The 14,448-nt window shown below is 60.1% G+C and overlaps 1 non-coding gene across 1 annotated transcript; it reads right to left on the reverse strand.

Moving 5' to 3' along the window:
* Positions 1-4,659: 4,659 nt before the first annotated feature.
* On the reverse strand, positions 4,660-4,778 carry LOC131865423 (5S ribosomal RNA). Its single transcript, XR_009364145.1, has one exon. It is a non-coding gene; the product is annotated as a 5S ribosomal RNA (ribosomal RNA).
* Positions 4,779-14,448: the final 9,670 nt, after the last annotated feature.

Genomic DNA, 14,448 nt, shown 5'->3' on the forward strand with positions numbered 1-14,448 from the left:
TTTTTCTGGAAATTAGTGAAGGCAGCGCATCAAAGGTGCGCACCTCGCTGCCCACCACGGTGCGCAACGCCGGTGGGCACCCGGGAGTGCTTCGAAGTGTGCTCCAAGGTGCTGCGTGCACGTTGTCGGAGCCCGGTTTGCCCCGGGTGCGCTCCTCGCGTGCACCTTCGTCGGGGTGGGCACCTTGGCTGGGTTTGCCCCGGCTGCGCTCCGAAGCGGGGTTATTGGAGCGCCGCCTCTTTTTTTGTCGGAGCGTTTGGTGGGGTTTCTCGCATTGGCTCTTCCCAGGCCCGGTTGCCACCCTGGCGCGCACGAAGTCGGAAGTAGGGTTAATTGCCCGGGTGCGCACCTTTGCCAGGGTGGGCACCTTGCCTGGGCTGCGCACCAGGGCGGGCTCAAGATGGCACCCGCGTTCCGTTTTTTTCACTATCTTTCAAAACGGAAATTTCAAAATCTCCTTTTTTTTTTGCCTTTTCTGGAAATTAGTGAAGGCAGCGCATCAAAGGTGCGCACCCGGGAGCGCTACGAAGTGTGCTCCAAGGTGCGGCGTGCACGTTGTCGGAGCCCGGTTTGCCCCGGGTGCGCACCTCGCCTGCACCTTGGCCGGGGTGGGCACCTTGGCTGGGTTTGCCCAGGGTGCGCTCCGAAGCGGGGTTACTGGAGCGCCCCCTCTTTTTTTGTCAGAGCGTTTGGTGGGGTTTCTCGCATTGGCTCTTCCCAGGCCCGGTTGTTGGGTGCGCTCCCACCCTGGCGCGCGCGAGGTTGGAAGTTGGGTTAATTGCCCGGGCGCGCACCTTCGCCAGGGCGGGCACCTTGGTGCGCACACCTTGGCTGGGCTGCGCACCAGGGCGGGCTCAAGATGGCACCAGCATTCCCTTTTTTTCACTATCTTTCAAAACGGAAATTTTAAAATCTCGTTTTTTTTTGCCTTTTATGGAAATTAGTGAAGGCATCGCATCAAAGGTGCGCACCTCGCTGCCCACCTTGGTGTGCTCCGAGGTGCCCACCACGGTGCGAACCCGGGAGCGCCCCGATGTGTGCTCCAAGGTGCGGCGTGCACGAAGTCGGACCCCGGTTTGCCCCGGGTGCGCACCTCGCGTGCACCTTGGTGCGCACACCTTGGCTGGGTTGCGCGCCCTGGTGGGCACCATGGTGCGCACCAAGGAGCGCTCCGAAGTGTGCTCCAAGGTGCGCCGTGCACGAAGTCGGAGCCCGGTTTGCCCCGGGTGCGCACCTCGCGTGCACCTTCGCCGCGGTGGGCACCATGGCGTGCACGAAGTCGGAGCCCGGTTTGCCCCGGGTGCGCACCTCGCATGCACCTTCGCCGGGGTGGGCACCTTGGTGTGCAGACCTTGGCTGGGTTGCGCGCCCTGGTGGGCACCATGGTGCGCACCAAGGAGCGCTCCGAAGTGTGCTCCAAGGTGCGGCCTGCACGAAGTCGGAGCCCGGTTTGCCCCGGGTGTGCACCTCGGGTGGGCACCTTGGTGCGCATGCCTTGCCTGGGCTGCGCACCAGGGCGGGCTCAAGATGGCACCCGCGTTCCTTTTTTTTCACTATCTTTCAAAACGGAAATTTTAAAATCTCATTTTTTTTTGCCTTTTTCTGGAAATTAGTGAAGGCAGCGCATCAAAGGTGCGCACCTCGCTGCCCACCACGGTGCGCAACGCCGGTGGGCACCCGGGAGTGCTTCGAAGTGTGCTCCAAGGTGCTGCGTGCACGTTGTCGGAGCCCGGTTTGCCCCGGGTGCGCTCCTCGCGTGCACCTTCGTCGGGGTGGGCACCTTGGCTGGGTTTGCCCCGGCTTCGCTCCGAAGCGGGGTTATTGGAGCGCCGCCTCTTTTTTTGTCGGAGCGTTTGGTGGGGTTTCTCGCATTGGCTCTTCCCAGGCCCGGTTGCCACCCTGGCGCGCACGAAGTCGGAAGTAGGGTTAATTGCCCGGGTGCGCACCTTTGCCAGGGTGGGCACCTTGCCTGGGCTGCGCACCAGGGCGGGCTCAAGATGGCACCCGCGTTCCGTTTTTTTCACTATCTTTCAAAACGGAAATTTCAAAATCTCCTTTTTTTTTTGCCTTTTCTGGAAATTAGTGAAGGCAGCGCATCAAAGGTGCGCACCCGGGAGCGCTACGAAGTGTGCTCCAAGGTGCGGCGTGCACGTTGTCGGAGCCCGGTTTGCCCCGGGTGCGCACCTCGCCTGCACCTTGGCCGGGGTGGGCACCTTGGCTGGGTTTGCCCAGGGTGCGCTCCGAAGCGGGGTTACTGGAGCGCCCCCTCTTTTTTTGTCAGAGCGTTTGGTGGGGTTTCTCGCATTGGCTCTTCCCAGGCCCGGTTGTTGGGTGCGCTCCCACCCTGGCGCGCGCGAGGTTGGAAGTTGGGTTAATTGCCCGGGCGCGCACCTTCGCCAGGGTGGGCACCTTGGTGCGCACACCTTGGCTGGGCTGCGCACCAGGGCGGGCTCAAGATGGCACCAGCATTCCCTTTTTTTCACTATCTTTCAAAACGGAAATTTTAAAATCTCGTTTTTTTTTGCCTTTTATGGAAATTAGTGAAGGCATCGCATCAAAGGTGCGCACCTCGCTGCCCACCTTGGTGTGCTCCGAGGTGCCCACCACGGTGCGAACCCGGGAGCGCCCCGATGTGTGCTCCAAGGTGCGGCGTGCACGAAGTCGGACCCCGGTTTGCCCCGGGTGCGCACCTCGCGTGCACCTTGGTGCGCACACCTTGGCTGGGTTGCGCGCCCTGGTGGGCACCATGGTGCGCACCAAGGAGCGCTCCGAAGTGTGCTCCAAGGTGCGCCGTGCACGAAGTCGGAGCCCGGTTTGCCCCGGGTGCGCACCTCGCGTGCACCTTTGCCGCGGTGGGCACCATGGCGTGCACGAAGTCGGAGCCCGGTTTGCCCCGGGTGCGCACCTCGCGTGCACCTTCGCCGGGGTGGGCACCTTGGTGTGCAGACCTTGGCTGGGTTGCGCGCCCTGGTGGGCACCATGGTGCGCACCAAGGAGCGCTCCGAAGTGTGCTCCAAGGTGCGGCCTGCACGAAGTCGGAGTCCGGTTTGCCCCGGGTGCGCACCATGGCGTGCACGAAGTCGGAGCCCGGTTTGCCCCGGGTGCGCACCTCGCGTGCACCTTCGCCGGGGTGGGCACCTCGGCTGGTTTGCGCGCCCTGGTGCGCACCAAGGAGCGCTCCGAAGTGTGCTCCAAGGTGCGGCGTGCACGAAGTCGGAGCCCGGTTTGCCCCGGGTGCGCACCTCGCGTGCACCTTCGCCGCGGTGGGCACCTTGGCTGGGTTGGGCACCATTGAGCGCTTCGAAGTTTGCTCCAAGGTGCGCACCATGGCCCTCCAAGGTGCGCAGCATGGCGTGCACGAAGTCGGAGCCCGGTTTGCCCCGGGTGCGCACCTCGCGTGCACCTTCGCCAGGGTGGGCACCTCGGTGCGCACACCTTCTCAATGTTTTCTTGCCTTTTCTGGAAATTGGTGAAGGCAGCGCATCAAAGGTGCGCACCTCGGTGTGCTCCGAGGTGCGAACCCGAGAGCGCTTCGAGGTGCGCACGAAGTCAAAAGTCGGGTTAATTGCATTGTTTTCCCCGGGTGCGCTCCGAGGTGCGCAACATCGGTGCGCACCAAGGAGGGCTCCGAAGTGTGCTCCAAGGTGCGCACGATGGCGTGCACCTCTGGTGCGCACGATTCGGAGCTCGGTTTGCCCGGGGTGCGCACACCTTGGCTGGGTTGCGCACCTTTTGTGCGCTCCATGGTGCGTACGAAGTCGGAGCTCGGTTTGCCCCGGGTGCGCACCTTGATGCGCACGCCTTGGCTGGGCTGCGCACCTTGGTGGGCGCCTCCAAGGTGTGCACGAAGTCGAAGCTCGGTTTGCCGCGGGTGCGCACCTTGGTGGGCGCCATGGTGCACTCCGAGGTGCCCAAGATTGGTGCGCACCAAGGAGCGCTCCGAAGTGCGCTCCAAGGTGCGCAGGTGCGCGCGAAGTCGAAAGTTGGGTTAATTGTCCGGTTTGCCTCGGGTGCGCACCTTGCGTGCACCTTCGCCAGGGTGGGCGCCTTGGTGCGCACACCTTGGCTGGGCTGCGCACCCGGGCGCGCACACCTTGGCACCCGCGTTTCCTTCATTTTAAATTTTTTTTTTTTACAATCTCTCAAGTGGGAAATTCTATAATCTCAACTTTTTTTGCCTTTTCAGGAAACTTTTGAATGGAGCGCATCATTGGTGCGCTCCGAAGTGTGCTCCAAGGTGCGCACCTCTGGTGCGCTCCAAAGCTCTCTCCAGCTGCGTGCACCTGCCCCGGGCGCGCACCCGGCCCCGCCCAGCTTCGCTCACCTGTCCCGGGCGTCTGGTGCGGAACCTTAGAGTAAGAAACATCACCGTGCACCTTGGCCAACGTGCGCGACTCGACCGAGCGCGCACTGGCCGAGGTGCACACCGATTTCACCTGGGTGCGCGCGCAGCACCTCGGGCGCACCGGGGTGCGCGCACAACGCCCGGGTTGCACCGTGGCCTGTGTGCTCGGGGCGCCTCGGGTGCGCGCTCGGTGTCGCCCCGGCGCGCGCGGTAGTGCGGGCAACGCACCCCGGCCCGGCCCGGCCCCGACGAGAACGCAAACGGGCAAAAGGTTAATTCAAATAGCATTGCGACGCCCGGCGAAAAACTAAAAAAGGGTGCAACACCGGGACTTCCCGGGAGGTCACCCATCCCAGTACTACTCCGGCCCAAGCGCGCTTAACTGCGGAGTTCTGATGGGATCCGGTGCACTAACGCTGGTATGATCGCACCCGTTATGAGCTTGTCGCAGTGTGTACTTAGCAAACCGCGACCCACGTGCGAATCCACCCCGGCCACCCACCCCCGTCGAGGTGCACACCCTCCCTCGCGAAGTGCGCCCCGTTCGCCAAGTGTGAGCCCTGCCCGGGTGCGCGCACCTTGCTAGGGCATCGGGTGTGCACCCGGCCCGGCCTACGTGCGTGCACCTGGACGGGGCGTCGTGTGCGTGCAGTGTCCCGTCTGCAACGCGGTGCCCACACACCACCTCGGGCGCAACGACCTGCGCTCACATGTGGGCCGAGTGCACCTTGGTGCATGTTCGGGGCGCCTCGGGTGCACGCTCGATCTTGCCCCGGTGCACCAAGGCGCTCGGTTTGCCCCGGGTGCGCACTTGGTGCAAGGTGGGCACCCAAAATAGGGATCAAGCACCAAAACACAAGTTTCGGGATGCAAAATGGGACCCAAGGACCACAAATGCGTTCCAAGACCCATGATGGGTCCACGAGAACAAAAATGTGTTCCGAGACTTAATAAACAAATATTGGGTTTTAGGAGAAGAAACATGCTCTGATGCCCAAAACGAGAATCGACCCCGAAAAGGCCACAGGCCAAAAGTGGGATGCGAGACAAAAAAAAATGGGACCCGAGGACCAAAATTGGGTTCCCAGGTCGAAGACAGGGCAACCGGACAAGAAACGACCTCTAAGGCTCGAAATGAGTCCCGACGACTAAAACTTGACAAGAAGCACCCATCAGGCACCCAACTCGACACCCATGGGATGCCGACCCACCCGGGCTTCCACCTAGCACACCTTGGCACCCACCCACCCTCACACCCAACCTCGCACCCAACTTAGCACCTTTGAACCCACATTGGCACTCACCCTGACCCTGGCACCTTGGAACCCACATTGGCACTCACCTTGACCCTGACACCCACCTTTGCACTCACCTTGGGACCCACCCTGGCTCCCACCTCGGCACCCACCCAGACACCCACCTTGGTTCCTTGGCACCCACCTTGGATCCTTGGCACCCACCCCGACACCCACCTTGGCACGCAACTTGGCTACTTGCCACCCACCTTGGCTCCTTGAAGCCCACCCCGACAACCACCCCGTGACCTACCCTGGCTAGGGTTGGTGCACACCCACCCTGGTGCCCACCTTGGCACCCACCCTATGACCCACCTTGGCACGCACCTTAGTACCCACCCCGTTACCCACCCTAGGACCCACCCCGTGACCCACCTTGGCCAGGGTGGGTGCACCCACCCTGGTGCCCACCTTGGCACCCACCCATCCTAGCACCCAGCCTGTGACCAGGCTTGGAACCCAACCTTGCACCCGTCTTGGCCAGTGTGGGTGCGCACCCATCCTGGCACCCACGTTGTGACACACCCTTTAACCCACGCACCCTAGCACCCACGTTGGCACCCACCTTGGAACCCAACTTGGCACCCACCTCGGCACCCACCTTGACACTTGTGGACCCACCTTGCCACTCACCCTAGCATCGACCCATCCTAGCACCCACCCTGGCACCTTTGCACCCTAGCACTCACCCATCCTAGCACCTAACCTGTGACCCACCTTGACACTCACCCTCGCACCCACCTTGGAACCCAACCTAGCACCCACCCACCCTGACACCAACCCTAGCACCTACCCACCCTTGCACCCACCCTGTGACCCATCTTGGCACCCACCCATCCTACCACTCAACCTATCACCCACCTTCTCACCCACCTTGGCATCCACCTTAGCACCCACCCACACTGGCACCTTGGCACCCACCTCGGGCAAGGTGGGTGCACACCCACCCTGGCACCCAATTTAGAACCCACCGAGCATGTTACCCACCTTGGCACCCACATTGCAGCCCACCCTAGTACCCACCCTATGACCCACATTGGCATCCACACCCTAGCACCCAGGCACCTCGACACCCGCCTTGACACCCACCCTAGCACTGAACCTGTGACCCACCTTGGAACTCACCCTAGAACCCACCCACCCTGTGAACCACCTTGGCATCCACCTTAGCACCCACCCACCTTGGCACCCACTCTAGCACTCACCCATCCTAACACCCAACTTGTTACCCACCTTGGCACCCGCCCTCGCGTCCACCTTGAAACCCACCCTAGCACCCACCCACGCAGGAGCCCACCTTGGCACCCAACCTAACACCCACGCATCCTGGCACCCAACTTGTGACCCACCTTGGAACCCACCCTAGTACCCACCTTTGAACCCACTATATCACCAACCCACCTTGGCACCCACCCTATGACCCTCTTTGGAATCCACCCTAGCACGCACCCACCCTGGCACCCACCATGGAGCGCACCCTAGCACCCACCCACCTCGACACGCACCTCAACACCCACCTTGGTGTGCGCACTGCGCCAACCTCTCAAAGACCCTATGTGGTGCGCTCCAAAGTGTACACCTTTGGTGCGCTCCAAGGTGCGCACCTTTGGTGCACACCAAAGTGTGCACCGAGGTGAGCACCAAAGTGCACTCCAGGGTGCACACCAAGGCGCGCACCTTTGGTGCGGTCAATGCAAACGAATTCGGAAGTTGGGGTCGATGTCGTAATCGCTGCTGCAGACTACACGTATGAGAATCGGACAAATAGCTTTATATAGGGGAGGTGTTGCGTTTGATGGGTCGACTCCCCTGGTTGTGTGCACTGCACCAACTTCAAAGACCCTGTCTTGTTTAAGAAGTCAAAAGTTGGGGTGGATGTCCTAATCATTGCTGCAGTCTACGCATGTATGAGAATCAGACAAATAGCTTATATAGGGGAGGTGTTGCATTCGGTGGGTTGACTCCCCTGGTTGTGCGCACTGCGCCAACCTCAAAGACCTTGTTTTCGTTTAGAAGCCGAAAGTTGGGGTCGATGTCCTAATTGCTCTTGCAGGCTACGCATGTATGAGAATCAGACAAATAGCTTATATAGGGGAGGTGTTGGGTTTGATGGGTCGACTCCCCTGGTTGTGCGCATTGCGCCAACCTCAAAGACCCTGCATTGCGGATGAAGTCGAAAGTCAGAGTTTGGTGTGCTACAAGGTGTGGTCGAAGGTGCTCACCTAGGTGTGCACCTTTGGAGCGCAGGAAAAGTGCCCTCCAAAAGTGCGCACCTTTGGAGTGCACAAAAGTGCCCTCCAAAAGTGCGCACCTTTGGAGCGCAGAAAAGTGCCCTCCAAAAAGTGCCCTCCAAAAGTGCGCACCTTTGGAGCGCAGAAAAGTGCCCTCCAAAAAGTGCCCTCCAAAAGTGCGCACCTTTGGAGCGCAGAAAAGTGCCCTCCAAAAAGTGCCCTCCAAAAGTGCGCACCTTTGGAGCGCAGAAAAGTGCCCTCCAAAAAGTGCCCTCCAAAAGTGCGCACCTTTGGAGCGCAGAAAAGTGCCCTCCAAAAAGTGCCCTCCAAAAGTGCGCACCTTTGGAGCGCAGAAAAGTGCCCTCCAAAAAGTGCCCTCCAAAAGTGCGCACTTTTGGTGCGCACCAAAAGTGCGCACTTTTGGTGCGCACCAAAAGTGCGCACTTTTGGTGCGCACCAAAAGTGCGCACTTTTGGTGCGCACCAAGGCGCTGGTTCGGTCGTTGCAGGCGAGTTCGGAAGTTGGGGTCGATGTCCTGAGCGGAGGTGCAAACTACACAGGTGTCGGAATCGGACAAATAGCTTATATAGGGGAGGTGTATGCTTCGATGGGTCGACTCCCCAGGTTGAGCGCACCGCGCCAACCTCAAAGACCCTACGGTATGGATGAAGTCGGAAGTTGGGTCCGATGACCGATTCGATTAGTAGGTATGCTCATGAGGTCGGAATTTGGGTCCGATGACCTGCCATGTGTAGGAAGGCGAATGTTGGCACTGTGCGTTGCAAGGTGCACACCAAGGCGCTGGTGCGGTCTTTTTAGTCGAGTTCGGAAGTTGGGGTCGATGTCCTGATCGGAGGTGCAAGCTACACAGGTGTGGGAATCGGACAAATAGCTTATATAGGGGAGGTGTATGCTTCGTTGGGTCGACTCCCCGGGTTGAGCGCACCGCGCCAACCTCAAAGACCCTACGGTATGGATGAAGTCGGAAGTTGGGTCCGATGACCGATTCGATATGTAGGCATACTCGCGAGGTCGGAATTTGGGTCCGATGACCTGCCATGTTGAGGAAGGCGAATGTTGGCACTGTGCGTTGCAAGGTGCGCACCAAGGCGCTGGTTCGGTCGTTGCAGGCGAGTTCGGAAGTTGGGGTCGATGTCCTGATCGGAGGTGCAAACTACACAGGTGTGGGAATCGGACAAATAGCTTATATAGGGGAGGTGTATGCTTCGTTGGGTCGACTCCCCGGGTTGAGCGCACCGCGCCAACCTCAAAGACCCTACGGTATGGATGAAGTCGGAAGTTGGGTCCGATGACCGATTCGATATGTAGGCATACTCGCGAGGTCGGAATTTGGGTCCGATGACCTGCCATGTGCAGGAAGGCGAATGTTGGGACTGTGCGTCGCAAGGTGCGCACCAAGGCGCTGGTGCCGTCGTTGCAGTCGAGTTCGGAAGTTGGGGTCGATGTCCTGGTCAGAGGTGCAAACTACACAGGTGTGGGAATCGGACAAATAGCTTATATAGGGGAGGTGTATGCTTCGATGGGTCGACTCCCCTGGGTGAGCGCACCGCGCCAACCTCAGAGACCCTACAGTATGGATGAAGTCGGAAGTTGGGTCCGATGACCGATTCGATACGTATGCATATTCGCGAGGTCTGAATTTGTGTCCGATGACCTGCCATGCGCAGGAAGGCGGAATTTGGGTCCGATGACCGAGTTGATGGCGTGCCATGCGCAGAAAGGCGGAATTTGGGTCCGATGACCGAGTTGATGTTGATGGCCCGCCATGCATAGGAAGGCGGAATTTGGGTCCGATGACCGATTTGAAGGCGTGCCATACGCAGAAAGGCGGAGTTTGGGTCCGATGACCGAGTTGATATTGATGGCCCGCCATGCGCAGGAAGGCAGAATTTGGGTCCGATGACCTGACATACGCATGGAGTCCGACTCGGGGGCCGATGTTCGATTCGATGACTTGCATTGTGGGTAAAGTCGGAAGTTGTGGTCTTTGACCCGATTCGATGACCAGACTTCGGCTGCTTGAGAATCGGACAAATAACTTATATAGGGGAGGTAGTGTTCTCGAGCATCCTCCCCCCGTGCCCGTTTATGTCGATTGATGCTGGTGCTCTACTGGTTGGAGAGCTCGGATGCAAAAATCTTGCACCAGGATTTATCGATTGTGATGGACACGGCAAGTCTCCTGATTGCTATGCAGGAGCTCATCGTGAATCTCTATGCGGCCTTGGTATGGACTCGACCTGCGGAATGGTTCGGCAATGGTAGTCGCTCCAACACGTCCTTGCAGTGGCCACAGAGGTGATTCAACTAGAGCTCCAGTCTAGCTTTTGGGTTGCTTGGCGGACTGGTATAGCCGCGATCGAGTTCCGGCCATGAACGTTTTAGATAGCTCTTGGGCTTTCTGGGACGGAAGTCGGAAGTTTGGGCTGTTGTCCGATTTGATGACCATTCTTCGGATGTGTGAGAATCGGACAAATAACTTATATAGGGGACTGTGTTGTCTCACGCAGCCCCCTCCGTGCCCCTCTATCTCGACCGATGTTGGTGCTTGAAAGGGTTGGGATCGCTCGGATTTATAAACGTGCACCACCATTTGTCGAGTGTGAGGGACGCGGCAGGTCTCCTAAATGCTATGCGGGCGCTCTCTGAGAATCTCTATCCGGCCTCGACACAAACTAGTCTTGCTGAATGGTTTGGCACTGGTAGTCGATCTAACACGTCGTTGTTGTGGCCGCCTAGGCGATTCGATTCGAGCCCCCGTCTAGCTTTTGGGTTGCTTGGCGGATTTTGCCCTATCCGCAAGTGAGCTCGGTCCCTAAACGTTCGAGAAACCTGATTGCTATGTGCCGACTCTCTTTCTTGCGAGCCTCCATCTAGCTTTTGGGTCTCTACGGAACGGAAGTCGGAATCTGGGACCGTTGTTTGATTCGACGAGGCAGACTACGGTTGTGCGAGAATCGGACAAATAACTTATATAGGGGAGGTGTTGACTGGAGCATTCTCCCCCGTGCCCCTCTAACTCGACCAATGCTGGCGCTCGAACGGTGGTAGCGCTCGGATTTTCATTGAGCGCCAGCATTGGTCGATTTAGAGGGGCATGCGAGATTCCCGAATGCTATGCGAGGGCTCTAACGGAAATGTCTATTGGTTTCGGTATGGATGCAATTGCGAGTGGTTCGGCAAAGGTAGTCGTTCCGATGCGTCCATGTCGTGGCCAAATCGATAATTCGATTTGAGCCCTCGTATAGCATTTGGGTCTCTCGATGTGATTCCGCATTCCAGTCCCTTTGGGCACTGCTTGAGCCGCATCCCAGGGGGTTCCCTTCCCAATAATCTGCCTCGCAACCCGATTGCTATGCGGTGAGGCTCCTCGGCCGCCTCGGAACTATCTGTGTATCAGACGCATCGCGGGATAAGGGGTTGGCAACGGTAGTCGCCCCAAGCGCGTCCGATGCTTGGACCATTCCGAGGCGGCCCTGAAGCCTCTTCCGTCTAGCCGTTGGGTCCTTCTCGCCGCATCCCTCGCCTCGCACCCCGATTGCTATGCGGTGAGGCTCCTCGGCCGCCTTGGAACTATCTGTGTATCGGACGCGTCGCGGGATAAGGGGTTGTCACTGGTAGTCGCCCCAAGCGCGTCCGATGCTTGGACCATTCCGAGGCGGCCCTGAAGCCTCTTCCGTCTAGCCGTTGGGTCCTTCTCGCCGCATCCCTCGCCTCGCACCCCGATTGCTATGCGGTGAGGCTCCTCGGCCGCCTTGGAACTATCTGTGTATCGGACGCGTCGCAGGATAAGGGGTTGTCACTGGTAGTCGCCCCAAGCGCGTCCGATGCTTGGACCATTCCGAGGCGGCCCTGAAGCCTCTTCCGTCTAGCCGTTGGGTCCTTCTCGCCGCATCCCTCGCCTCGCACCCCGATTGCTATGCGGTGAGGCTCCTCGGCCGCCTTGGAACTATCTGTGTATCAGACGCGTCGCGGGATAAGGGGTTGTCACTGGTAGTCGCCCCAAGCGCGTCCGATGCTTGGACCATTCCGAGGCGGCCCTGAAGCCTCTTCCGTCTAGCCGTTGGGTCCTTCTCGCCGCATCCCTCGCCTCGCACCCCGATTGCTATGCGGTGAGGCTCCTCGGCCGCCTTGGAACTATCTGTGTATCGGACGCGTCGCGGGATAAGGGGTTGTCACTGGTAGTCGCCCCAAGCGCGTCCGATGCTTGGACCATTCCGAGGCGGCCCTGAAGCCTCTTCCGTCTAGTCGTTGGGTCCTTCTCGCCGCATCCCTCGCCTCGCACCCCGATTGCTATGCGGTGAGGCTCCTCGGCCGCCTTGGAACTATCTGTGTATCGGACGCGTCGCGGGATAAGGGGTTGTCACTGGTAGTCGCCCCAAGCGCGTCCGATGCTTGGACCATTCCGAGGCGGACCTGAAGCCTCTTCCCTCTAGCCGTTGGGGCTTTCTCGCCGCATCCCTCGCCTCGCACCCCGATTGCTATGCTGTGAGGCTCCTCGGCCGCCTCGGAACTATCTGTGTATCGGACGCATCGCGGGATAAGGGGTTGGCAGTGGTAGTCGCCCCAAGCGCGTCCGATGCTTGGACCATTCCGAGGCGGCCCTGAAGCCTCTTTCGTCAGCCGTTGGGGCCATCTCGCCGCATCCCCCACCTCGCACCACGATTGCTATGCTGTGAGGCTCCTCGGCCGCCTCGGAACTATCTGTGTATCGGACGCATCGCGGGATAAGGGGTTGGCAGTGGTAGTCGCCCCAAGCGCGTCCGATGCTTGGACTATTCCGAGGCGGCCCTGCAGCCTCTTCCGTGTAGCCTTTGGGGCCATCTCGCCGCATCCCTCGCCTCGCACCCCGATTGCTATGCGGTGAGGCTCATCGGCCGCCTGGGAACTATCTTCGTATCGGACGCATCGCGGGATAAGGGGTTGTCACTGGTAGTCGCCCCAAGCGCGTCCGATGCTTGGACTATTCCGAGGCGGCCCTGCAGCCTCTTCCGTCTAGCCGTTGGGGCCATCTCGCCGCATCCCCCACCTCCTCGGCTGCCTCGGAACTATCTGTGTATCGGACGCATCGCGGGATAAGGGGTTGGCAGTGGTAGTCGCCCCAAGCGCGTCCGATGCTTGGACTATTCCGAGGCGGCCCTGCAGCCTCTTCCGTCTAGCCTTTGGGGCCATCTCGCCGCATCCCTCACCTCGCACCCCGATTGCTATGCAGTGAGGCTCCTCGGCCGCCTGGGAACTATCTTCGTATCGGACGCATCGCGGGATAAGGGGTTGTCACTGGTAGTCGCCCCAAGGACGTCCGATGCTTGGACTATTCCGAGGCGGCCCTGCAGCCTCTTCCGTCTAGCCGTTGGGGCCATCTCGCCGCATCCCCCACCTCCTCGGCTGCCTCGGAACTATCTTCGTATCGGACGCATCGCGGGATAAGGGGTTGGCAGTGGTAGTCACCCCAAGCGCGTCCGATGCTTGGACTATTCCGAGGCGGCCCTGCAGCCTCTTCCGTCTAGCCTTTGGGGCCATCTCGCCGCATCCCTCGCCTCGCACCCCGATTGCTATGCGGTGAGGCTCCTCGGCCGCGTGGGAACTATCTTCGTATCGGACGCATCGCGGGATAAGGGGTTGTCACTGGTAGTCGCCCCAAGCGCGTCCGATGCTTGGACTATTCCGAGGCGGCCCTGCAGCCTCTTTCGTCTAACCGTTGGGGCCATCTCGCCGCATCCCCTACCTCGCACCCCGATTGCTATGCGGTGAGGCTCCTCGGCCGCCTTGGAACTATCTTCGTATCGGACGCATCGCGGGATAAGGGGTTGTCACTGGTAGTCGCCCCAAGCTGCGTCCGATGCTTGGACTATTCCGAGGCGGCCCTGTGGCCTCTTCCGTCTAGCCGTTGGGGCCATCTCGCCGCATCCCCCACCTCGCACCCCGATTGCTATGCGGTGAGGCTCCTCGGCCGCCTTGGAACTATCTTCGTATCGGACGCATCGCGAGATAAGGGGTTGTCACTGGTAGTCGCCCCAAGCGCGTCCGATGCTTGGACTATTCCGAGGCGGCCCTGCAGCCTCTTCCGTCTAGCCGTTGGGGCCATCTCGCCGCATCCCCCACCTCGCACCCCGATTGCTATGCGGTGAGGCTCCTCGGCCGCCTTGGAACTATCTTCGTATCGGACGCATCGCGGGATAAGGGGTTGTCACTGGTAGTCGCCCCAAGCGCGTCCGATGCTTGGACTATTCCGAGGCGGCCCTGCAGCCTCTTCCGTCTAGCCGTTGGGGCCATCTCGCCGCATCCCCCACCTCGCACCCCGATTGCTATGCGGTGAGGCTCCTCGGCCGCCTTGGAACTATCTTCGTATCGGACGCATCGCGGGATAAGGGGTTGTCACTGGTAGTCGCCCCAAGCGCGTCCGATGCTTGGACTATTCCGAGGCGGCCCTGTGGCCTCCTCCGTCTAGCCGTTGGGGCCATCTCGCCGCATCCCCCCCCTTGCACCCGGATTGCTATGCGGTGAGGCTCCGATGCTTGGACTATTTCGAGGCGGCCCTGTGGCCTCTTCCGTCTAG

Source organism: Cryptomeria japonica, unplaced genomic scaffold, assembly GCF_030272615.1.
Source record: "Cryptomeria japonica unplaced genomic scaffold, Sugi_1.0 HiC_scaffold_111, whole genome shotgun sequence".
Taxonomy (NCBI): domain Eukaryota; kingdom Viridiplantae; phylum Streptophyta; class Pinopsida; order Cupressales; family Cupressaceae; genus Cryptomeria; species Cryptomeria japonica.